Source organism: Mustelus asterias, chromosome 1 (assembly GCF_964213995.1).
Source record: "Mustelus asterias chromosome 1, sMusAst1.hap1.1, whole genome shotgun sequence".
NCBI classification, from domain to species: domain Eukaryota; kingdom Metazoa; phylum Chordata; class Chondrichthyes; order Carcharhiniformes; family Triakidae; genus Mustelus; species Mustelus asterias.
Window position 1 is genome coordinate 20,346,195 of NC_135801.1, and position 25,339 is coordinate 20,371,533.

At 44.0% G+C, this 25,339-nt stretch overlaps 1 protein-coding gene across 3 annotated transcripts in view; it reads right to left on the reverse strand.

Annotated features, from left to right (window-relative positions):
• The window catches only part of LOC144492104 (serine/threonine-protein phosphatase 2A 55 kDa regulatory subunit B gamma isoform), a 348,625-nt gene that overhangs the window by 276,696 nt on the left and 46,590 nt on the right, over positions 1-25,339 (reverse strand). The window lies entirely within an intron of this gene.

Here is a 25,339-nt window from a genome sequence, read left to right on the forward strand (position 1 = left end):
ATTTTTGGCTGGGACATGGCGGGGTTCTTTCCCCTGCACTGAAGGAGGCTAACTACCAGTTTCCTTCATAGCATCAAAACACAAAAAGAGGTACCTGATGAGTCTTAATCGGTGGTTAAATCAGGGAGCCTCATGCTCCCTATTTAAAGCAGGTATGTCAGACTCCCAGCCAGCATTCAGCAGGGAGCAACTGGAGAGCAGGCTGTGTACAGATGTATGGTGTAAATAAAGTAACTTGTTGACGGGACTTCCGCTTCCATGGAGTTATTACAGGGGTGTTTAATAGAATATAGTGTGACAGCGAATGCAGATTAAAGGTTTCAATGGGAAAAAGATCTAGAGTGATCATTGAATATTCCCTAAAGGTTCAAAATGGTCACAAGGTTACAGCCAAAGAGAATGGGGTCCCGAGCTTCACTGCCTTAACTATTTATTATGTAGTTAGTTTTAAGACTGAAAGTGTGATACTGTTGCTCTTCCCTCACTTGTGGATGTCAATGTCACCAAAGAAGGTCCACAATGGAATTTTGAGGTGAAGAGGGATCCACTGGTGAACAGGAATGAGCTCGGACTATTACTGCTTCGAATTGCAGAATTACTGAGCTCAAGGTGGGGCAATGCATCACCACTACGGCCTCTAATGCAACGAATGCTGGAATTGAATATGGGAAAGATGCGAAATTAAGTCAAAACGGTTGACAGACCACAGGGGGTGCAGAGACTCATAGGGACATCACCTGTCCTTTGGGTGCTAACTCGGTGTGTATTTGGAAGGATGATCCAGAGGGGGAAAATGGCCATGGGGCTGGGGAGGAGAATAAGCACAGAATCAAAGCTACAGATATCCACTTATCAATTATCTTTCTGTCAATGGCAGAGAAAGAGGGTGAGAGGGGCGAGTGGAGAGCTAAAAACAAACTTGCATAATTTATGAAGCACTTTATTGCATTCTCAGGATGTCCCGGAGTACTTTGCAACCAATGGATTGTTTCTGAAGTGCTGCTGCCATTATTTACAGAAATGCAGCAGCCAATTTCCACATGGTTAAGTTCCATCATCAGAATTGAATAAACGACAAAATAATTAGATTTTGATGTTTATAAAAGGAGGAATGTTGTTCAGAACTCCCTTCTGTTCTTTCCAGTGACACTGTCAGAGCAAACAGTCGAGGCTTCAATGTCATCTGAAACATAGGCCCTTCTATAATGCAGTTATCCATCAATACTGCAATGGAAATACATCAGCCGAGATTATATGCGCAAGTCTATAATGGCATATGAACCCATAGCTGTCTAATGCAGAGGAATGAGTGCCCCCAACTGAGCAAAGATAACAAGATTTCTAGACCTACAAATACTAGATATATTAATGATCCTGGGAAATCTAACTGGTGCCTTCAACATGCAGTTATGTACAAGAATCAGGTCGGCTAAATTGAATATGGGAAGTGGATGACAATGATAACTGCGTCAAAATTTGCAACTAAAGTTACGATTGTGGCAAGGTCAACACGTGAAGGGAAGACAGAATCATGCTGAAGGTTCATCGAGTTGTTAGCCAGTGAGCATAAATTTATCACGTAAAGAATAAAGAGAAAGACAGATGGTGGGATAATTTTATGCTTGCACAGAGGGATGTTAGGATATGGCACGGAATTAGAAATAAATAGCAGTGGAAACAGAATCTGTAATCACTTTTTAGAAAGCATCTGAAAAAGGAAATTTTAAAAAGGTGTGGGGGAGTGGAACAAGTGGATAATCTGTATCCGAGGGTCGGCAGAACCAGATAAACCAAGCAGCTTCATGCTGGCAAATTCCAATGATACTTTGATAACACAAGTAGTTGCCTTCTACTGCACCGAGCTGAATACTTCAATTCTTTATTTATTGCTTGTGGACTCTTCTGTGACAAAAGGTTTTTTAAAAAAATTCTATTATATTAATATAGTAGATAGGAGCAGGAGGAGGCCATTTGGCCCTTCGAGCCTGGTCTGTCCTTCATCACGATCATGGTTGATCATCCAACTCAATAGCCTAATCCTGCTTTTTCCCCCATAACCTTTGATCCCATTCACCCCACGTGCTATATCCAGCCGCCTCTGGAATACATTCAATCTTTTGGCATCAACTATGTCCTGTGGCAATGAATTCCACAGGCTCACCACTCTTTGGGTGAAGAAATGTCTCCTCACTTCTGTCCTAAATGGTCTACCCTGAATCCTCAGACTGTGACCCCTGGTTCTGGACTCCCCCACCACCGGGAACATCTTCCCTTCATCTACCCTGTCTAGTCCGGTTAGAATTTTGTAAGTCTCTATGCATTAATGAGTTAACAAAACATAATATCAATAGGCTTTGGCCTAACAAAAATCTTGCTGCGTTTAAATAGATTAGAACAATAAAACAAAATGTTGGCTATGATTCAGAAAATGAAGTCACAATTCAAAATATTCCCTCAGGTATCCTTTAGTGTTTTTCACACAAAAAAAATCTAATAAATGCCACGCAGAAATTCCTTTGACTTAATACGTAGAGCCAATTCATCAATACACCACACAACATTTGCACTAGACACTTCTGGAAACATCTATTGATCGAGTGACCTTTGGCCAACACCATCATTTTATAAAGTCGAAAACTGGCAGCTGGTACTTTTTAGAGTTTAGAGAAAAAAAAATGATTTAATGCACATTTATTTCAGGCCTGTCATCTCGCTGAACCAGGTTGGGTAGTGGGAGGAGGGAAGAATGATGAATGCCGCCACTTAAGGCTGTATCAAATAATTGGGCTGAGATGCAAAGGCAAATGTGCTTAAAAAAAATCTTTTTCTTAAATTTCAACATTGACCTGACATTGTGGTAAAAGACTAGCAAGCAAATAAAAGTCCAAGGTGTTTTTTTAAAAAACTTTGATTTTTCCTATCTCACATTCAAGTTTAAGTCCATTTTCCAACAACGTATCTTTCCCTAAATTTCAGTGACAGAGGTAAGGCACTACATATATCATAGAAGCCCGACAGGAGGAGGCCACTTGGCCCATCGAGTCTGCACGGACCAAAATCCCACCCAGGCCCTATTCCCATTACCCCACTTATCCACCTGACACTGAGGGGCAATTTACTACGGCCAATCAATTTAACCCGCACATCTTTGGAGTATGGGAGGAAACCGGAGCACCCGAAGGAAACCCACGTAGACTTGGGGAGAATGTGCAAACTCCACACAGACAGTCACCCGAGACTGGAATTGAACCCGGGTCCCTGGTGCTGTGAGGCAGCAGTGCTAACCTCTGTGCCACCGTGCTGCCAATATATACAATCCAACATTACAAGCAAAGCAACAAACCTTTCAATCGTTTCTTCGAGACCTTTAAAAAGATGGCACTTCGAGACAAATGCACGAACCAGATTTGCTAATCTCCTTATACAATGGATGGTTTAATAATAAACACTCACTTCTTCACAGGAACTGCAATAACCATGCAATCGCCCACAGATCAGAGTGAAACCATTAGGTGTACAGGGCCATTTTAAAATATTCTAAGAAGCCAGGACAAACAATCAAGTCAGAAATATCGTCACATTCTGTAAGGCATTACAATTTACACACACTAAATTAAGATTAAAACACTCCTTCCCTTACATACCCGAGTAAGGACACGCTTGAAAAGTAACAGCTGATTTATTTTAATTACATTTTTGCAGTGAAGTTGAAATTATAGACTGATGTCGTGCTCAGAACTTGATTTAAAAAGGTTTGATGGCTCCAAGTATATTACACGTAAATCAGATTTGTTATAAAACTCAAAGGCTTCTGTGGGTGCAGCTGCTCAGAATTCAATAGGGCAGGTTAAAAAACTGTATTCAATCTCAGAATTCAATTTCCTTTTTGAGAGTTAGAAAGTAATTTCACTGAAGTTTATCTCCTTAGGGCTTCTACCTGTGATTGGTCAGCTGTTTTGTTTGCCTCCCTCAGGGTAAAGAATGACAGATTATGCAGAATCCACGAGACAGTAAGTTGCTTTGTACAGTCCAGGAATCACGTTTGATGGGGTACATGGCCTTTTCATTCCAACTTTATGTTCAGTAGTTTATGTATATGTATATACCACTGCCACTTAATTTTATCCTGGATTAGCGTCTCAAACAGCTCCCCATCACCAACTTTAGGCTAATCGGTCTATGATTACTATATCCTTCTTCCCAGGAATCGAATATCTGCTATCTACCAGCCCTCTGGTACTACTCACAGATCAGAGGAGGCTGGCAGATTGCAGTCAGAGCTTCTGGAAGTTCCACTCTTACTTCCCACAAACTCATCCCATCTGCACCAGGTGCCACTTCTATTCCGACCACTACCAACCTCTTAAATACTTCTTTGTGTCCTACTCTTCTGTGTCAACCACTTCAATTTTTACTGTGAGGTTGGTGGCATCCCTTTCTTTTGGGAAGCAATGGCAAAATACCCAATTCAGTATCTCTGTCCTCTGTTGCTTTATATATATATAAATTCATTGTAATTAAATAAGATTAAATAATTCATGTCACCAGCACGTGCCTCACACACAATCGTATTACGTATAGACACACACATAAATAATGTTTCTACCTATTTCATAATATAAATCCATAGAACAAAAAAATGTCATTTAGATTATAGTTACTCTTTTTAATGTATATGACTTTGAGTAACAAATAAATCAATACATGTGCTGTGATTGCATTTGTCATAATTGTTAAGTAACTCACCTCCTGACTCCCCAAAGCCTATCCACCATCTACAACGCGCAACTTAGAAGTGCGACGGAACACCCTCCACTTGCCTGGATGAGTATAGCTCCAACACTTAAACTCGACACCATGCAGGACAAAGCAGCCACTTGACTGGCACACAATCCACCACTTCCACCATTGTGCACAGTGGCAGCAGTGTGTGCCATCTCCAAGATGCCACTGCAGCAACTCACCAAGGCTCCTTAGGCAACACCTTCCAAAGTCACCTCTACCACTCAGAAGGACAAGTGCAACAGATGCATGGGACAACAACAATCTCCAAGTTCCCCTCAAAAATCACACACCATCCTGACGTGGAATTATACTGCTGTTCCTTCACTGTCACGGAATCAAAACTCCTGGGACTCCCTCCCTAACATTGTTGTGGGTGTAACTACATCACATGCACTGCAGCAATTCATTACCACCTTCTCAAGGGTAATTAGGGATGGGCAATAAATGCTGGATGCTACATCCCATGTATGAATTTAAACAAATCTAGACATCCTGACAGAGTGCAAAAAATATTCATAATGCAGCAACTGAGACTCGAGCGTAAGAAAGAACTTAAAGGTGACAAAGCCTCATTGGACATCTTTCCTGTGCCCCGCCCCTCCCAACTATCTGCCTTCATCCTAGAATCCTACAGTGCAGAAGGAGGCCATTCAGCCCGAGTCTGTACCGACCATAATCCCACCCAGACCCTATCCCCATAACCTCATGCATTTACCTTAGCTAGTCCCCCTGACACTAAGGGACAATTTAGCATGGCCAATCCACCTAACGCCGCACATCTTTGGACTGTGGGAGGAAACCGGAGCACCCGGAGGAAACTCCCGCAGACACGGAGAGAACGTGTGAACTCTACACAGACAGTAACCCAAGCTGGGAATCGAACCCGAGCCCCTGGCGCTGTGAGGCAGCAGTGCTAACCGCTGTGTCACCGTGCTGCCCTAAAGTGCTTCTGCCCAGTTTCGAACCGAGGACCTTTTGCGTGCGAGTCGAATGTGATAACCATGACACTACAGAAACAGATGAAAGCTTGCTGCGAACCCACGCCTCCAAAAAGCCAGCGCCTTAGACCGCTCGGCCACGCTACCACAATTCAAATTTCACCATCTGCCATGGTGGGATTCGAACCTAGGTCCCCAGAACATTAGCTGACTTTCTGGATTAATAGTCTAACGATAATACGACTAGGCCACTGCCTTCCCTTATCTTGCAATGATTCTCAGGTATCCATTATACTCGACATACATCGGCGGCACGGTAGCACAGTGGTTAGCACTGCTGCTTCACAGCTCCAGGGTCCCGGGTTCGATTCCCAGCTCGGGTCACTGTCTGTGTGGAGTTTGCACATTCTCCTCATGTCTGCGTGGGTTTCCTCCGGGTGCTCCGGTTTCCTCCCACAGTCCAAAGATGTGCGGGTTAGGTTGATTGGCCAGGTTAAAAAATTGCCCCTTAGAGTCCTGGGATGTGTAGGTTAGTTGGATTAGCGGGTAAAATATGTGGGGGTAGGGCCTGGGTGGGATTGTGGTCGGTGCAGACTCAATGGGCCGAACGGCCTCCTTCTGCACTGTAGGGTTTCTATGATTTCTATGACATCAAGTGCTGAATTTTCCTACAGCTCATTAGGAAACTAATCCAACAGGTTTGATATCAAAAATAGTGACAAATTGAAGGATGTTGAAACAAAATACATGGCGAGACAATGGCATGAAAACTCATTAAAATAATCCCCCTACCTGGGCACATTAAAACATTAATTTATGCATCTTTGTGGATTTAAGGTTATCCAATCAAACTCGAGTTACAACTAATTTAACTCTGGAACTAGTAATTTATCAGCCAATAAGAACAAAGGACAAGGAACAAAGAAAATTACAACACAGGAGTAGGCCCTTCGGCCCTCCAAGCCTGCACGGACCATGCTGCCCGACTGAACTAAAACCCCCTACCCTTCCAGAGACCATATCCCTCTATTCCCATCCTATTCATGTATTTGTCAAGGCCCCCCTTAAAAGTCACTATCGTATCTGCTTCCACTACCTCCCCCGGCAGCGAGTTCCAGGCACCCACTACCATCTGTGTAAAAAGAAACTTGCCTCGTACATCTCCTTCAAACCTTGCCCCTCGTTTCCCAAGATGTGTAGGTTAGGTGGATTAGCCATGGTAAATGGGTGGGGTTACGGGGATAGGGCAGGGTGTTGGAAATGGGTACGATGCTATTTTGGAAGAGTCAATACAGACTCAGTGGGCCAAATGGCCTCCTTTTGCACTGTAGGGATTCTATGGTTTTATATTGAATTCAAGGCATTGCTGAGGTATCCCACATACTTATTCAATATCTTTTGGAATAAGAATTCTGCAGCTCAGGAGGAAAAGATAAGCATGAGTTGCTGGTACCAAGTGTAAGAATGCATTTTTAAATATTTCATAACTAATGTTTATTGTTCATTAATAATGTATGTTATTCATAATAGCCAATATCTACCAGTTCCTCCTCCTACCCCACTGCCAACATCATTCCCCAAGCCCAAAGCAATGCATGTCCAAGCTGCAGCCAATAATGAAAAAGCAGGTGGCATGTAACCAGGGTGAAAATACACAAGAGTGGCAGATTCGCCCCCCCCCAAAATGCCACAAGTGGCCCACGAGAAAGGAAAGACGGACAAAAAAAATCTGCCCTTGTATACTGCCTTACATGGTGGCTCCTCCGGGGGCTGACAATTGCAGGCATCTTATTGAGTGCAGGAGAAAACAAGCAGAGTTTGAGGGAAGCAGCGAGTGTGAGAGACAGACAGACAGAATCTCTGAGGAGCTGCTCCTCCAATCGTAGATTCTGTCTCTCCTATGTTGCTGCCCCAGCTCTTCCAACTTCAGAGACAGAATCTCCCAGAAGGAAAAACAGTTTGGATCAGTATTCTTATTTCCCTGTTTTACTGCTATTTCCTTCTGGGTCTACTATTGGAGGAGCTGCAATTATGGAGTAGAAAGGATAGGAGTATGGAGGGAACTTGCATGCTTGCCCATTTTGTGGCCTTGTGCAGACAGTGAACCGTGATTATGTGAGTTGTTATAGACTGCACTCCCTACTTAGTTGAAAAATCTCTCGTTACTGATTTGTTTGCACTTCAGCCCCATGCTCCTGATCTATGGGCATCACCGGTGTGTGGGGGAGGTGGGGGGCAGGAGGGGGGCCTCCTCATGAACATGCTCCTGGGCATCGTCACACCTGCCATCAATAGGCTCAGGCAGCAGGCGACTAAGGGGGTCTCCTGACCACACTGTCTTCCCCTCTAGCGCAGCTACATTTACAACCAGGTGTCCCTGGAGAGGGAGCATGCAGTGTCTGCAGGCACCATCGAGGCCTCCAGTGCTCATTGGGCACTGTAGGGACCAGGGTGCCTTATCGACCCTTAAATCACATTTAGATTCGATGTTTTAAAATTTTATTTGTAATTTTTGTTCAGGCCCTTTAAGGGGCTGCCCTTTTTAGTTTGTCCCTCAATTTAATTTAGTTTAATTGGTTAACCCAAAACTTAATTGGCACTTAATTGGTAACAGAATTGAAAGCAAAAAAAACACATTCCCTTTGTTGATGTGAGAAAGAAAGAAATAGAAAAAATTTTCTTCAGGGCAGAACCTCAGAACTTTGGAGTCAATGAATAGTTGCCACATTTTTGCCACATAGATAAAGCTCGGCACAACATCGTGGGCCGAAGGGCCTGTTCTGTGCTGTACTGTTCAATGTTCTATGTTCTATTTTGCCCCCTTTCCTTTCCCTTTTTTTTGGATTCTTTCAGACTTGTATTTTTATAGAGGGGGTAAAGGTGGGAGGGGGTTGGCAGCCACTAGGAAGGAATGGACCAAGGGGAGTCTTAACAATCCCTTCCCCACTCTGTCACAATTTCAACAAACCTCCCATTTTAATATAGAAGTAAAAGAAAAAAAGCAAATTAGGATCTGAGCACAAGTGAATCAGGAAGAGAGATGGCTACAGCTCTCTAGTGCAGGGAAATTGGTTCTGGCAACTTCTGTTTCAAGTTTAAGGTAGAGCGATCTGGGGAGAGGGGAGGGGGGGGGTACGGCTGCCATGCCGACTCTCTTAGCTGCTCTATCGAATGATCCCTGTACTGGGAGAGTTCTGGGCATGGTGGATCAGAGGTTTGGCCAGAAAAATCATATCCAGGTAACTGGGTAGTTTCCTGTCTGATCAGCGTCAGACAAAGTGGTTCCAATGCTGATTGGAAGATTTGGGCCATCAAATTGTGACAGTTATCAACCAAATGTGCCAGAAATGAATTAAGGCTAGACTACATAAAAGTGAATTTTGAAGAATACTGTAAATCATCCAAATAGCCTCTCTGGCACAGGGAATTTACATTTCCAAGTGTGGTGACTCATTCCTTCAGATTTAATTGTTAGGCATTTAATATATTTTAAGCTTCTTTCCATCTCTTTCTCAACCCCCCTCTAAAATCAAATTTATTTTTATATTGATATTTGAATGTAAAAAATGAGGGAAGCTCTCAGGCAAATTAAAATGATACTTCAACACTGATCCACAGCTGAAGATGGTCACACTCTGTTCAAGGCTTGTCCAACCCGTGGGCCGCATTGCCCCTCCACGTGGCCCCAGGAAGAATTGTTGACAATGTCGGCAACGCGGCTCAGTGAGTTTAACGATTATTTCTAGTGCCAGTTCCTCCAATAATTCTGTCCCAAGATGGCTGCTGCTAGGCTTATTGAATGAGCGAGGGGGGTATGGTGAGCAGCGCATACCCGGGTGCAGGGTGGGGCGAGCACTGGCGGGGCAAACAAGGGCAGGGGGGGCAGCACGGCAGGGCAAATGCACATGGGGGCACGGCCCAATCAGGCGAATGCACACGGGGCACGAGGCAGGGTGAGCCTACACGGTGGAGCCAGCACACATGAGGGGGAGGCGCACTCATAGGGGTGAGGTAGAGGTGAGGGTAGGGGAATTTCACAGCAACTTCATTGCAGTGTTAATGTAAACCTTACTTGTGACTAATAAATAAGCTGTCACTTTAGAGCAGGCACGGGCAAGGGGTGGGGTGAGTGGGCGTGTGTGCAAGGGGGAGGGAGGGAAGTGTGAATGCCCATGACACTTACCCTTGCACACTAAAATGGTCGTCTTGAATTATTGCTAATTTTTAAATTCTGAATTTACTGTTGTGATTTTGTGTTTTGCTCAGCATAGTTTCTTTTCATAAATCAGCTGTTTTGAAATTTATGTTCAATGTCGTGCCAAAATGCATCTTTCTGAAATTTGCTCATTGCAACCCCACCCCATGCGAGAGAAACATTGAAATGCCACTGCCACCCCGTCCCCAAGAACAGGTTTGACACGCTGGGTCTACACTTTCCAGAGTTTCTATCCAGTCCAATTCCAATGGGCGTGCCACTTCACAAAGTTCGACTGCAGGAAGGAGCAGTTACAATGCGGGAAAGAAACTGGTCATGGAACAGGACTGGCAGTTAGAAAGCTTTTTACTTTAATGATCGATGCTAAAGTTATAACAGGCAAATGGTGAAGGAAATAGAGTGCTTATAGAGTCCATTAGTTGTAAACCTGCTATTTCAACTTGGGGAGCAGAGTTCCCGATTCACGTCTCATCTTCTCTGACCATAAACAAGTCACAAGGCCAGACTTTCGACAAAATTTGTATTAATATTCCTAAACCTACTTTTACCCATGGGTAACTTATTGTAACTGTTCGCAGAGCGAGGGGTATTGATTCTGTTCAACTCTTTGGTGAAAGAGTGGCTAGAAATTCTGAAGTGCAGTTTCAATAAAGAAATTAATTTGACCTCAAATATTTTGCAGGACCCCGCTTGTATCTGGCAATCCTTTTTCAAATTGGTCAGTTGAACACATCAGTTCCGATGGTGTCCATTTTCTACTTTGTGGTTAACTAGCATAGAATCCCTACAGTGCAGAAGGAGGCCATTCAGTCCATCGAGTCTGCACCAACTCCAATCCCACCCAGACCTTATTCCCGTAACCCCACATATTTACTCTGCTAATCCCCCTGACACTAGGGTTAATTTAGCATGGCCAATCCACCTAACCTGCACATCTTTGGGCTGTGGGAGGAAACCGGAGCACCCGGAAGAAACCCATTCAGGCACGGGAAGAATGTGCAAACTCCACACAGACAGTGACCCGAGGCGGTTGCATTTTTGGACATGTCGAAGGTTAAGGGGTGCTGAGCTTACCTGGCACAAGTAGGTGGCAAAGCAAATGATTAGCAACGTGCACTGGGGAGATGCTGCTTTTATTGATCGTATCTGAACTTGAATTGAGAATCTAGTGAAACAACACAAGAAACGGAAAGACGACTGTTCAGGAAACAATGCAAGAGTATTTTAACTGACAAATGGTCGGATGTCAAAGGTTTTGCTTTTTGATTTATTTCCTTTGATATCTTTACATTTTGAGAAGATTGTGGTTCTGATTGGAAACCCCCTCTGTTCTCTTCAATTGTGTCATCATCATGACATTGCAGAAAGTTTATTCCCTCTCCTTAGAGACTGAAGACATTTTGATCTGATTTATTATTGTCACATGTATTAACATACAGTGAAAAGTATTGTTTCGTGCGCACTATGCAGACAAAGCATACCATTCATAGAGAAGGAAATGAACGAGTACAGAATGTAGTGTTACAATCTTAGCTAGGGTGTAGAGAACGATCAACTTAATGCAAGGTAGGTCCTGGCAGCAGGGAAGCAGTAGTTCTGGAGTCGGTTGGTACACGACTTCAGACTTTTGTATCTTTTTCCCGACAGAAGAAGGTGGAAGAGAGAATGTCCGGGTGTGTGGGATCCTTAATTATGCTGGCTGCTTTGCCGAGGCAGCAGGAAGTGTAGACAGAGTCAACGGATGGGAGGCTGGTTTGCGTGATGGATTGGGCTACATTCACGACCTTTTATAGTTCCTTGCGGTCTTGGGCAAAGCAGGAGCCATACCAAGCTGTGACACAACCAGAAAGAATGCTTTCTATTGTGCATCTGTAAAAGTTGGAGAGAGTCGTAGCTGACATGTCAAATTTCCTTAGTCTTCTGAGAAAGTAGAGGTGCTGGTGGGCTTTCTTAACTATAATGTCAGCATGGCGGGGGACTAGAATAGGTTGTTGGTGATCTGAACACCTAAAAACTTGAAGCTCTCGACCCTTTCCATTTCATCCCCATTGTTGTAGACAGGGGCATGTTCTCCTCTACGCTCCCTGAAGTCGATGACAATCCCTTTCATTTTGTTGACATTGAGGGAAGAGATTATTGTTGCTGCACCAGTTCACCAGATTCTCTCTCATTCCTATACTCCGTCTCGTCATTGTTTGAGGTCCGACCCACCACGGTGGTGTCATCAGCAAACTTGAAAATCGAGTTGGAGGACAATTTGGCCACACAGTCATAGGTGTATAAGGAGTATAGTAGAGGGCTGAGAACACAGCCTTGTAGGGCACCGGTGTTGAGGATAATCGTGGAGGAGGTGTTGTTGCCTATCCTTCTCGATTGTGGTCTGCGAGTTAGGAAGTTCAGGATCCAGTTGCAGAGGGAGGAGTGGAGGCCCAGGTCATGGAGTTTGGAGATGAATTTCGTAGGAATGGGGTTGAAGGTTGAGCTGTAGTCACCAAAAAGAAAGCACTTGGAGCAGATGGTTGACAATAAAAAGGACTGCAGAGGAAAACACCCTCTTCTGAAAGAAAATAAAAGCAGCTGCGAATACAACGTCCTCTGCGCAACCTCAGCAAGAAGTGCTCCTCATAGGTTAGTGGAGCAGTTGGAAAATGAGGCAGACTGGATGGTATTGGAGGGAGGGGAAGCAACCAAAACTACCACACAAAGCCTAAATGTGTGATTTCAAGAAGGAATTGGATATAGCTTTTAGGGTTAAAGTGATCAAGGGATATTGGCGGGAGTGGGGGGAGGCGATATCAGGATATTGAATTTGATGATCAGCCATGATATGATAATGAATGGTGGAGCAGACGCGAAGGGCCAAATGGCCTACTCCTGCTTCTATTGTCTCTGTTTCATCACAAAGCAACTTCAAATTTGATAATGGCGGTGCATTCTAGGGTGCTAACATGCTAAATTATTCCAATTGCTACATCCATCCCACGATTTTTTTTAAAGGAAGGCCCTGTATTAAGACAGGGTTTTTTAAAATTCCTTTGACATTTATGCTTGGGCTCAGGGGGGACCTGCTCCAAGAGATGTCCTGCAACCTCAGAACACCACTCTCTACCTTTACTTGTGCACTTCTACTCTCCACAGTGTTGTGAAGTTAGTGTTTGTAATATCATTTAAAAAAATGTAAAATGCTAAGATGTAATTGTAAAATTTCATGGTTCTGTTGAAAAATTGTGTTTTTAAAAGATGCAAATACACAGAGAGCACAGAGTGAAACATTGTATCATAAGGCGACGCAGTGGTGCTGCCAAGATCACGGGTTGTTCTTGAATTTTAACCAATCAGTTTAAACTCGGCATTTGAATAACAGCAGCCTATCAGATTTGAATTTGATGTTTTGGTAACCTGTAAACCAATTCTTTTGTAGGGATCTTGATATGTCATCAGGAGGTATAACAGCCAGCTCCCAGCTCCAGAGAGCCAACTACCTCTGCCAGCCAGCCTCTACCACAGCTCACAGCGAGAGAGAGAGAAAGACAGCCAGTAACTGTTTCTGCCAGCATAACAGCCACATTTATGTCTTAAAAGAAAGCCTCATCTCAATGGTGAAGATAGAAGAAATCAGCAAAGATGACAGAAGATTACTCCTGTTTGTATTTTGAGAGTGACTAAAAATTCTATTTTTTTTTGTCCAATTCCCCACATCTGCCAGATGTGGGCAATTAGGGAGCAATCTAGTCTCCCTGACAACTTTGTCGCAGGAAGTGTGTCCAGTTGCAGTTCCTCACAGACCACATTGTTCGGTTGGAGCGGCAGGTGGATGCACTGCGGAGCATACAGGAGGCAGAGAGTGTGATAGACACTAGTTACAGGGAGGTTGTCACACCACAGGTTCAGACAGGTAGATGGGTGACCGCCAGGAGAGGCAGGCAGGTAGTGCAGGAGTCTCCTGTGGCTTTTCCCCTTTCAAACAGGTATACCGTTTTGGATACTGTTGAGGGGGATAACCTGTCAGGGAAGATACCAGCAGCAGCCAGGTTGTGGCACCACACCTGGTTCTGCTGTAGAGCAGGGTCAGGCAAAGAGCAAGCAAGCAGTAGTAATAGGGGACTTGCTAGTTAGAGGCACAGACAGGTGTTTCATTGGCCGCGATCGAGTCTCCAGGATGGTGTGTTGCCTCCCTGGCGCCAGGGTCAAGGACAGCTCTGAGCGGTTGCAGGACATTCTTAAGGGGGAAGGTGAGCAGCCAGAGGTCGTTGTACATATTGGTACCAATGACATAGGTAGGAAAAGGGATGGGGTCCTGAAATGTGAATATAGAGAGTTAGGCAGGAGGCTAAAGTGCAGGCCTCGATGGTAGTAATTTCTGGACCTTTACCGGTGCCATGTGATAGTAAGAGTAGGAATAGGAAGATTAGGCAGATGAATGCGTGGCTTGAGACCTGGTGTAGGGGACAGGGATTTAGATTTTTGGATCACTGGGATATTTTCTGGGGAAGGGGTGACCGGTTCAAGAGGAACGGGTTACACCTGAACTGGAAGAGGATTAATATCCTGGCGGGGAGATTTGCTGGAGCCACTCGGGAGGGTTTAAACTAGTTTGGCAGGGGGTTGAGACCCAAAGCAGTAGGGAGACAGAAGAGGACAGCACAGAAGTTAAAGAGAGTACATCAAGTAGTAAAGGCAGTAATCCTAGTACCAGACAGATCAGGCAAGAGCAGAGAGCAAGGGAAGCCCAGATTAAACTGCATTTATTTTAATGCAAGAGGCCTGATAGGCAAGGCAGATGAACTCAGGGCATGGATGGGTACGTGGGACTGGGATATTATAGCAATTACTGAAACATGGCTAAGGGAGGGACAAGGCTGGTAGCTCAATGTTGCAGGGTACAGATGCTATAGGAAAGATAGAACAGGAGGTGAGAGAGGAGGGGGAGTTGCACTTTTGATTAGGGAAAACATCACAGCAGTACTGAGAGGGGATATATCCGAGGGTTCGGCCATCGAGTCTATATGGGTAGAACTGAGAAATAAGAAGGGGGAAATCACTTTGATAGGGTTGTACTATAGGCTCCCAAACAGTTAGCAGGAAATTGAGAAGCAAATATGTGAGGAGATTACAGATAGCTCCAAGAAAAATAGGGTGGTAATAGTAGGGGATTTTAACTTTCCCAACATTGTATTAGAGGGTTGGATGGAGAGAAATTTGTTGAGTGTATTCAGGAGGAATTTCTCATTCAGTACATGGATGGCCTGACTAGAGAGGGGGCAAAACTTGACCTCCTCTTGGGAAATAAAGAAGGGCACGTGACAGAAGTGTTACTGAGGGATCACTTTGGGACCAGTGACTATAATTCCATTAGTTTTTAGATAGATATGGAGAATGATATGTCTGGCTCAAAAGTTAAAATTCTAAATTGGGGCAAGGCCAATTTTAATGGCATCAGGCAGGAACTTTCAACAGTTAATTGGGGGAGTCTGTGGGAAGGCAAAGGGACTTTTGGTCAGTGGGAGGCTTTCAAAAGTGTGTTAACCAGGGTTCAGGGATAGCACATTCCTCTTAGAGTGAAGGGCAAGTCTGGTAGAAGTAGGGAACCCTGGATGACTCAGGATATTGAGGCCCTGGTCAAGAAGAAGAAGGAGGCACATGACATGCATAGGCAGCTGGGATCAAGTGAATCCCTTGAAGAGTATAGGGGGTGTAGGAGTAGAGTTAAGAGAGAAATCAGGAGGGCAAAAAGGGGACACGAGATTGTTTTGGCAGATAAGGCAAAGGAGAATCCAAAGAGCTTCTACAAATACATAAAGGCCAAAAGAGTAACTAGGTAGAGAGTAGGACCTCTTAAGGATTAACAAGGTCATCTATGTGTAGATCCACAAGAGATGGGTGAGATCCTAAAATGACTATTTCTCATCATTATTTACTGGTGAGAAAAACATGCATGTTAGGGAACTTGGGGAAACAAATAGTGATGTCTTGAGGAGTGTACATATTACAGAGAAGGAGGTGCTGGAAGTTTTAAAGCGCATCAAGGTAGATAAATCCCCAAGAGCTGATGAAGTGTATCCCAGGACATTGTGGAGCTAGGGAGGAAATTGCGGGTCCCCTAGCCAAGATATTTGAATCATCAATAGGTGAGATGCCTGAAGATTGGAGGGTTGCAAATGTTGTGCCTTTGTTTAAAAAGGGCTGCAGGGAAAAGCCTGGGAACTACAGGCCAGTGAGCCTCACATCTGTGGTGGGCAAGTTGTTGGAAGGTATTTTGAGAGACAGGATCTACAGGCATTTAGAGACGCAAGGACTGATTGGGGACAATCAGCCTGGCTTTGAAAGTGGAAAATCATGTCTCACAAATTTAATTAATTTTTTTCACGGTGTAACCAAGAAGGTAGATGAGGGCAGTGCAGTTGATGTTGTCTACGTGGGCTTTAGCAAGGCCTTTGACAAGGTACCGCATGCTAGGTTGTTGCATAAGGTTAAATCTTACGGGATCCATGGTGAGGTAGCTAAACGGATACAAAATTGGCTTGATGACAGAAGTCAGAGGGTGGTTGTAGAGGGTTGTTTTTCCAAACTGGAGACCTGTGACCAGCGGTGTGCCTCAGGGATTGGTGCTGGGTCCACTGTTATTTGTCATTTATATTAATGATTTGGATGAGAATATAGGAGGCATGGTTAGTAAGTTTGCAGATGACACCAAGATTGGTGGCATAGTGGACAGTGAAGGTTATCTCGTATTGCAATGGGATTTTGATCAATTGGGCCAGTGGGCTGCCGACTGGTAGATGGAGTTTAATTTAGATAAATGCGAGGTGATGCATTTTGGTAGATTGAACCAGGGCAAGACTTACTCAGTTAATGGTAGGGCGTTGGAGAGAGTTACAGAACAAAGAGATCTGGGGGTACATGTTCATAGCTCCTTTATAGTGGAGTCACAGGTGGACAGAGTGGTGATGAAGGCATTCAGCATGCTTGGTTTCATTGGTCAAAACATTGTTGGGATGTCTTGTTGAAGTTGTACAAGACATTGGTAAGGCAACACTTGGAATACTGTGCACAGTTCTGGTCACCCTATTATAGAAAGGATATTATTAAACTAGAAAGAGTGCAGTAGAGATTTACTAGGATGCTACCGGGACTAAATGGTTTGAGTTACAAGGAGAGGCTGGATAGATTGGGACTTTTTCCTCTGGAGCATAGAAAGTTAAGGGGTGATCTTATAAAGGTCTATAAAATAACGAGAGGCATAGATCAGCGAGAAAGTCAATATCATTTCCCAAAGGTAGGGGAGTCTAAAACTAGAGGGCATAGGTTTAGGATGAGAGGGGAGAGATACAAAAAGTGTCCAGAGGGGCATTTTTTTCACAGAGGGTGGAGTGCCTGGAACAAGCTGCCAGAGATAATAGTAGAGGTGGGTACGATTTTGTCTTTTAAAAAGCGGTTCGACAGTTACATGGGTAAGATGGGTCTAGCGGGATATGGGCCAAACGTGGGCAATTAGAATAACTTAGGGGTTTAAAAAAAAAGGACGGCATGGACAAGTTGGGCCGAAGTGCCTGTTTCCATGCTGTAAACCTCGAAGACTCTAAATGGGAATTATATTTATCTAAACAGCATTCCATTGGGATAGTGTTTTATTCGGTCTGTTAATAGTTCAGTTAACCTGTTTGCTGTTAGATAAATAAAGTGTTACTTGTTGCTTTTACAGAAAGTGTCTCAGGTAGTTATTTTGATTTAACCACTAAAAGTTGCTGAAGCGCAGATATTATCCCTTCTCACACTCACTTTAACAGATTATGAAGTGAGGTACTTCTCTTTGAGTGGTTGAGTGTTAGTTCTCAGAGAGGAGATCAACAACCTCCCCCTTCGTAACAACAGCAAGACCAATACAAAAAGAGGCGTCTGCTTTCAATGCTGCTGAGCACCTCTGTTCAAGACCCAATGTAAAGGTGGCAACGTGAAAATGTTGAATTCACCAATGTTACTTCATACTTGCCCTTGGCAGCAAGCGTATCGCCATAATGGTCTTTCAATTTCTCTCCAAATATACATCTGCTTATTTTCTTCCAGTTAAGGTGAAACGGCATGGCCTTAGGTCATTTCTTAATTAAAATTTTTGAGTTAAATAGACAAGCACTGCCCAGTGATAACCAGAAAGATTATATTTTGAGCCCACATTGATTTAGCTGCCCGGGACTGAGAGAGAATGGGTCACACTGATAGCGACATGTCACCACACTACACAGATACATATTCTTCTTCAATGACACACAATCAATCAAGATTTATTCAACAAATAAGCCCACACTCCGCAACGGCTATTCAAACTCCCATATTTACCAAAGCGAAGTCATTTACTGATGCATGATAATTCAATAATCCTCAACAAGAGGAATATGTCATTAGATTTCTAGACAGAACATAGCCTCAAATATGTAAATACATATTGCAGTAAAACTCACTATCTACTACCTACGCGCAATCCCATTTGGGAACAAAATTACATGCTCCCACGAACAAACAGTTTTGTGGAGCAGACATTCATCACTCCTAATGGCATGAACAGTGGGCGATGATACAAATGAACCACTCAAATCAGAGCACACATCAGAAAGCAAAATGTGTTAACAGCATTTCCTAACCTGCCTGAACCCAAGGCAGGGACCAGCTTTGCATATTACAAATGAGTCAGGTCAATTCATAGAATGGATGGGGCCAAGAGGAAAGCACATAGCATTTTGAGGTTTATAAACAGGGGCTCAGAAATGAAGCTATGCAAGGTAATTCATAGAATCCCTACAGCACAGAAGGAGGCCCTTCGGCCCATCAAGTCTGTACCAACCACAATCTCACCCAAGCCCTATTCCCGTAACCCATGCATTTACTCTGCTAATCTCCCCGACACTAGGGTCAATTTAGCATGGCCAATCAACCTAACCCGTACATCTTTGGAGTGCGGGAGGAAACCGGAGTACCCGGAGAAAACCCACGCAGACATGGGGAGAATGTGCAAACTCCACACAGACATGACCTAAGGCCGGAATTGAACCTGGGACCCTGACGCTGTGAGGCAGCAGTGCTAGCTACTGTGCCACCCGTGTGTGAAGATTCCGGCATCCCTTCAAGGCCACGAGCATTCAGAATTGATTGAATCAGGATGAGAAAATACATTGCGAGAAGCTCTCATTATGACGGCAACCAGAGGTATCGGGACTACTTCCGCCGGATCTGAAACAAACCAAGATGACATTTGAGGGGTTATGAAAGTTATGCAGGATTTCTTGAGGGTGAATAATAAAAGACTATTCCCTGTGGATCGGGGAGTTAGTGATAAAAGTCACTGTCAATTTAAATTTGTCGACAAGACTTGAGATGTTGTAGAAAATTTATTTCAAGTTGTTGGAACATGGAATGTTTTGCTACAGGGACTCCTTGAAAGCTTACATCTTTTAAATCGTGAATAGATGTTTGAAGGCAAGAGATACAGGGTTACGAGGAGAAAACAATACTGCAGTGAGATTAGTTTTTGGTTGCTCAAACAAAGATTAGCCGAAACACATTGGCCCCCTTGTGTGTTGCAAACTTATTATTTTAAATAATTAATCTTTAGTGGTACACAGTAATAAATGCAGAATATGCTAGCTGCAATATGTTAGTGTTTAATTAGCATACCTTTCAAATCCATTGTTCATACGAGTATCACAGATTTACAAATCTAGATGTAATGTCCTCCATTCTGAGAATAGGAATACACAAAGTAAATCACAAGTTGAAAACTATTTAGAATATATGTGACAGAATTTGCATTAAGGCCTCAGGTCTAGTGTTCTTTTGTCGTAATATCTATCACAGGAAAGCTAATGGGAACCTAGTGATATTTTCAATATATCGGTAGCAGCATTTTTGCTTCAAATGGAAAACAAGTATTGACAAAGATATGGAAACAGAAGTTAAATTGATCTTTGAAATTGATCCGAGGTTTGCAAGGTCAGCAACTTAAAAGGGCAAATGTGAAGCAGGTAATAACGTGTTGTAACGGATATAAATTGTAGATATTTGGAGGGGGGGGGGGGAAAAGTAGTGAGGAATAAGCATCACAGAGGAATTAATGCAGAATTTCATTTAGAAGAAGAATTGCATTGTAATCGCGGCTGTGATAAATCGGCAATTTCTGGGAACTAGTAACAAATGATCATAGACGTTCTCAGCTGCAGGTTTCTGATGCTGTTTGAGCTAAACACACGGGGCTAACAATTGCCAGAACTGCATGCTGTGCCACATATGCAGGTCATTTGCAACCCCTGTTCATCTCCCACTATACTCACACCAAAATCTGTTGAAAGGTCAATTTGGCTGAAGCGTTGCAAGCTCAATGATGAATCAAAGACTTCATTCATGATACAGGCAAGGCTTATCCCACACATGCACCACATGGTGTAGCAAATAAAATGCCTCAACTTTGATTGAGAACCGATACTGGGAATTAAGCAAGTTGGATTTTCTGAAGTTGCCGCAAATCAAATGCTTAATTTTTAATTTTAGCTTGAGATAAAGTTGGAATTTCCAGTGTCTGCACATTTCCTTATCCACAAATATAAGGCGAGAAGAGGCAAACAAATTTGCAAAACTTTGAGGACTAAAGACTTGTGTAAAAGTAAAAAGTTTATTTATTAGTCACAAGTAGGCTTACATTCAAACTGCAATGAAGTTACTGTGAAAATCCCCTAGTCGCCACACTCCGGGGCCTGTTTGGGTACACTGAGGGAGAATTTAGCACGGCCAATTCACCTAAACTGCACATCTTTGGAGTGTGGGAGGAAACCGGAGCACCCGGAGCAAACGCACGCAGACACGGGGAGAACGTGCAAACTCCACACAGACAGTGACCCAAGCTGGGAATTGAACCCGGGTCCCTGGCGCTGTGAGGCAGCAGTGCTAACCACTGTGCTGCCCTTTTTAGAGGAGGTTAAACATCAGGAAAATCAGCTGCTGTGTCCTTAAAGGAAGGACATTCTGCAAGGTGGTGTGCAGCAAGTTTGCCAGGAGCAACAAATCACTCATGCCATGATTATATGATCAGCGCCAGAAGAACTACAACAACCTAACAAGGGAAGCATCTGGAGGGCTTTGTTTCAGAGAAGAATGATCAAACATTGTCCAACTTCAACAATTGTCCTTTTGAGCTAAGACTTCAGCAGGAAAGAAGTTTTGTTGGGGTTAGGCTTGTAGAAGTTAAGATGCTCAGATTTTTTTTTAAAATCATGCTTTCCCTGCAACAGCTTGTGAGAATGTTATCAGTTGCAGACCCTCAAGGGAGCTTGTCTGCTTCAGACTAGGCCACATAACATTCTGCTTTTTGACCTTCACCGGAGGGTGAGCAAGACTGGATTTTTCCGTAACAATACCAAAGGCAAGATATGGGGATATGCTATGAAGGATTAGCAGAAGTCAATTTTTCATCGAATGAGAAAGAGCGAAAAGCCAGGATTTAATTGACAAGTATGTATGTCAATGAAGTGTCATATGAATGATACTTTGATCTATGGATCCTCTCGGAGAGAAGGTGACACTAGCGTGAGCTGCATTGCAGCGCCTACAACACTCAGCAAAAGATGCTCATTCTCACAGCTGACCATCAAGTTCCTTGGGCATATTGTGGATGCATCCAGCGTCAGAGTCGATCAGAGGAGGAATTTCCAGCTTCTCAAAATGCGCTGAAGCGTCAGAGATTCATGGGTACAGTAAACCAAGTCGGATAGTTCCTGACCAACCTAGCCATTGTCAATGAGTCACTATGTCAGCTTTACAAGACCATGGGTGTTGGGAGGAAGCATTTTTGGGAGGAAGGTTTTGGAAAAATGCTGATATCACCTGATATTTTAGCTCATTGTGACACCCTCTATCATTGCTGCAGTTGCATCTTCTACAAAATAAGCTGTTCTCTTTCAGATGCAGACAGATGGAAAGCAAAGACCAGTTTACTACACATCTGTGCTCTGATAGAGATATGCAGTGATAGTGGGTGGCACAGTGGTTAGCACTGCTGACTCACAGCGCCAGGGACCAGAGTTTGATTCCTATCTTGGGTGACTGTGTGGAGTTTGCAAGTTTTCCCAGTGTCTGCGTGGGTTTCCTCCGGCTGCTCCGGTTTCCTCCCAACACTCCAAAGATGGGCGGGTTAGGTGCATTGGCCATGGTAAATTGTCCCCGAGTGCCAGGGGGATTAGCAGGGTAAATGCTTGGAGTTGAAGGGATAGGGCTTGGATGGGATTGTTGTCAGTGAAGGCTCAATGGAGCGAACAACCTTCTTCTGCACTGTGGGAATTCTATATTCAAAGATCAGCATTAGTGGCTACACGGGCTTGCGCAAATTTTGCAGATTATGTTCTTGGTCTCCACTTCAAGATTAGAGACAGACAACAAAAACTAAGTGACACCAAATTCTGAGGAGTTAACAAAAATGCCTTCAGGAGTACAACAATGAGATCGAGGTTGATGAGGTTTATCGCAAAGACACAATATTTTCTGAGAAAGCAGCAGACTACAGCAGATGTTGAGCACATTGCTGTGGATCCGATAGGCCAAACGGGGTGAAGACAACAACTTTCCCACCCTGAGGTACATCAGTGAACCAGATGGGTTTTTACAACTATCAACGATAGTTGTCATGCTCACCACTGCAAAGATTAGCTTTATATTAGAACAAAGAAGATTACAGCACAGGAACAGGCCCTTCGGCTCTCTAAGCCTGCACCGACCAGGCTGCTGGACTGAACTAAAACCCCCTACCCTTCCGTGACCATATCCCTCCATTCCCATTCTAATCATGTATTTGTCAAGATGCCCCCTAAAGATCACTGTCGTATCTGCTTCCACTACCTCCCCCGGCAGAGAGTTCCAGGCACCCACCATCCTCTGTGTAAAAAACTTGCGCTCCGAAAGCTAGTGGCGTTTGCTACCAAATAAACCTGTTGGACTTTAACCTGGTGTTGTTAGACTCCTTACTGTGTTTACCTCAGTCCAACGCCGGCATTTCCACATCATAAAAAACTTGCCTCATACATCTCCTTTAAACCTTGCCCCTCGCACCCTAAACCTGTGCCCCCTAGTAATTGACTCTTCCACCCTGGGAAAAAGCTTCTGACTATCCACTCTGTCCATGCCCCATATAATCTTGTAGTCTTCTATCAGGTCGCCCCTCAACCACTATCGTCCAAGATCTATTCATTGAATTCACGATCCCTCAGCTGCTGCAGACTGATGAACCAGATAGACCCACAAATTCTCCTTCAGCCCAGAGTCGGAGAGATCTCCCACAGTAGTCAAATCCTGAGTCTCCTCCAAAGGGACAGAGTACCTAGTCTGATACAAACCTCTATAGTAGTTGTCCCTTTAAAAAAAAAACAAATGGACATCAGAGACTTGGGGAGCAGATGAAGTATAATGGAGGATGGAGGAGAATCAGAGCCTTTGTGGAGGGGAAAGAGGAGACCTGGTCTAGAAGGGGGTTTACTCTAACTAATATGCTAATGAACAGTACACATCATCACAGGAAGTGGTGCAATGTCTCATGATCCTGATCTCTCTTGCACAACTTCACGGTGAGACGATGTCACTATAAGATGTTCCAATCAAATTAATGTTTTCCTTACCATGACAGACTCTGTAAATATTCTGTATTAGCACAATGAGACCAGGAATATTATACCTGCAACATTCATGCTTCCCAAGGGATTTGCTGATCAGGGAGCCAACATTTCACGGAGTTATGCCCCTCTGCCACCGGGCTATTCATCACTCACAGAAGAGATCAATCTGCTGACCATCATCCTCCAGTGATACAGTCAACAGCAACCCCTTCGCTGAGGCAGCTGCATGTCGCCTGCTTCCTCTTGCGATTGCATTAACAAGTGCCCACTTTGCCAATTCTTTGATCTCAACTTACATGTGGCACTTGGAGGACATCGGGAGGCCCACAAGAGCACGTTCATAACTGGTCTAGACACACAGATGGAGCACAGTGCCCACCCTGCACGCAGAGCCAACCTTCTCCTGCTCATTTTCACCTCCAGCCGTGCCTCAGTCACGACTGCTCATAAGTTAAAATTGATGTTGTTTGAGGAGTTTATAAAAACAAGAAGCAAAGAAAAGTACAGCACAGAAACAGGCCCTTCGGCCCTCCATGCCCATGCCAATCATGATGCCCTTACTCGGACCGTATCCTTTTATTTCCTCCCTATTCATGTACCCATCCAGATGCCTCTTCAATGTTGCTAATGTGCCTGTTTCCACCACCTCCTCTGGCAGCAAGTTCCAGGCACCCACCACTCTCTGCATGAAAAGCTTCCCCCGCACATCTCCCTTAAACTTTCCTCTCTCACCTCGAACCTGGGACCCCTTGTAATTGACACACCTCCATCCTGGGGAAAAGCCTCCGACGATCCACCCTGTCTATGCTTCTCATGATTTTGTAGATCTCTACCAAGTCTCCCTCCAGCCTCCATCTTCCCAGTGAAAACTTAAGCTCTCCTCATAGCCAACACCCTCTAGACCAGGCAACATCCTGGTGAACCTTCTTTGCACTCTCTCCAAAGCTTCTGGTTTTGTGGCGACCAAAACTGCACGCAATACTCCAAATGCAACCTAACCAAAGTTTTATATCGCTGCAACATGTTGTGCCAACTCTTGTATTCAATGACCTGGCTAAAGAAGGCAAGCATGTCATATGTCTTCTTAATCACCTGTGTTGCCACTTTTAGGGAACTGTGGACCTGCATGCCCAGATCCCTCTGTATGTTAATGTTCCTAAGGGTTCTGTCATTTACAGTATAATTCACACCTAAATTTGATCTTATGTGCTTTATTCTGTCAGAAATCATTTCAGATGGTTGAACATTTTTTCATTCAAAACATTAGCCACTTTTTCAGGGCCCCATGACCTGTCCAAGCACCTCAAGTGTGTTTATGATGTCCAATTGCAAAGAGGTGCATCATGTGCATGATTTTACCTTTCCTGTGTTACACTCTGGGCGAGACAGAATGGAGTCATCAGCTATATCTTGAGTGAGTAGTGTTATAGAACCATAGAAAATTACAGCTCAGAAACAGGCCTTTTGGCCCTTCTTGTCTGTGTCGAACCATTTTATGCCTAGTCCCACTGACCTGCACTTGGACCATATCCCTCCACACCCCTCTCATCCATGAACCCGTCCAAGTTTTTCTTAAATGTTAAAAGTGACCCCGCATTTACCACTTTATCCGGCAGCTCATTCCACACTCCCACCACTCTCTGCGTGAAGAAGCCCCCCCTAATATTCCCTTTAAACTTTTCTCCTTTCACCCTTAACCCATGCCCTCTGGTTTTTTTCTCCCCTAGCCTCAGCGGAAAAAGCCTGCTTGCATTCAC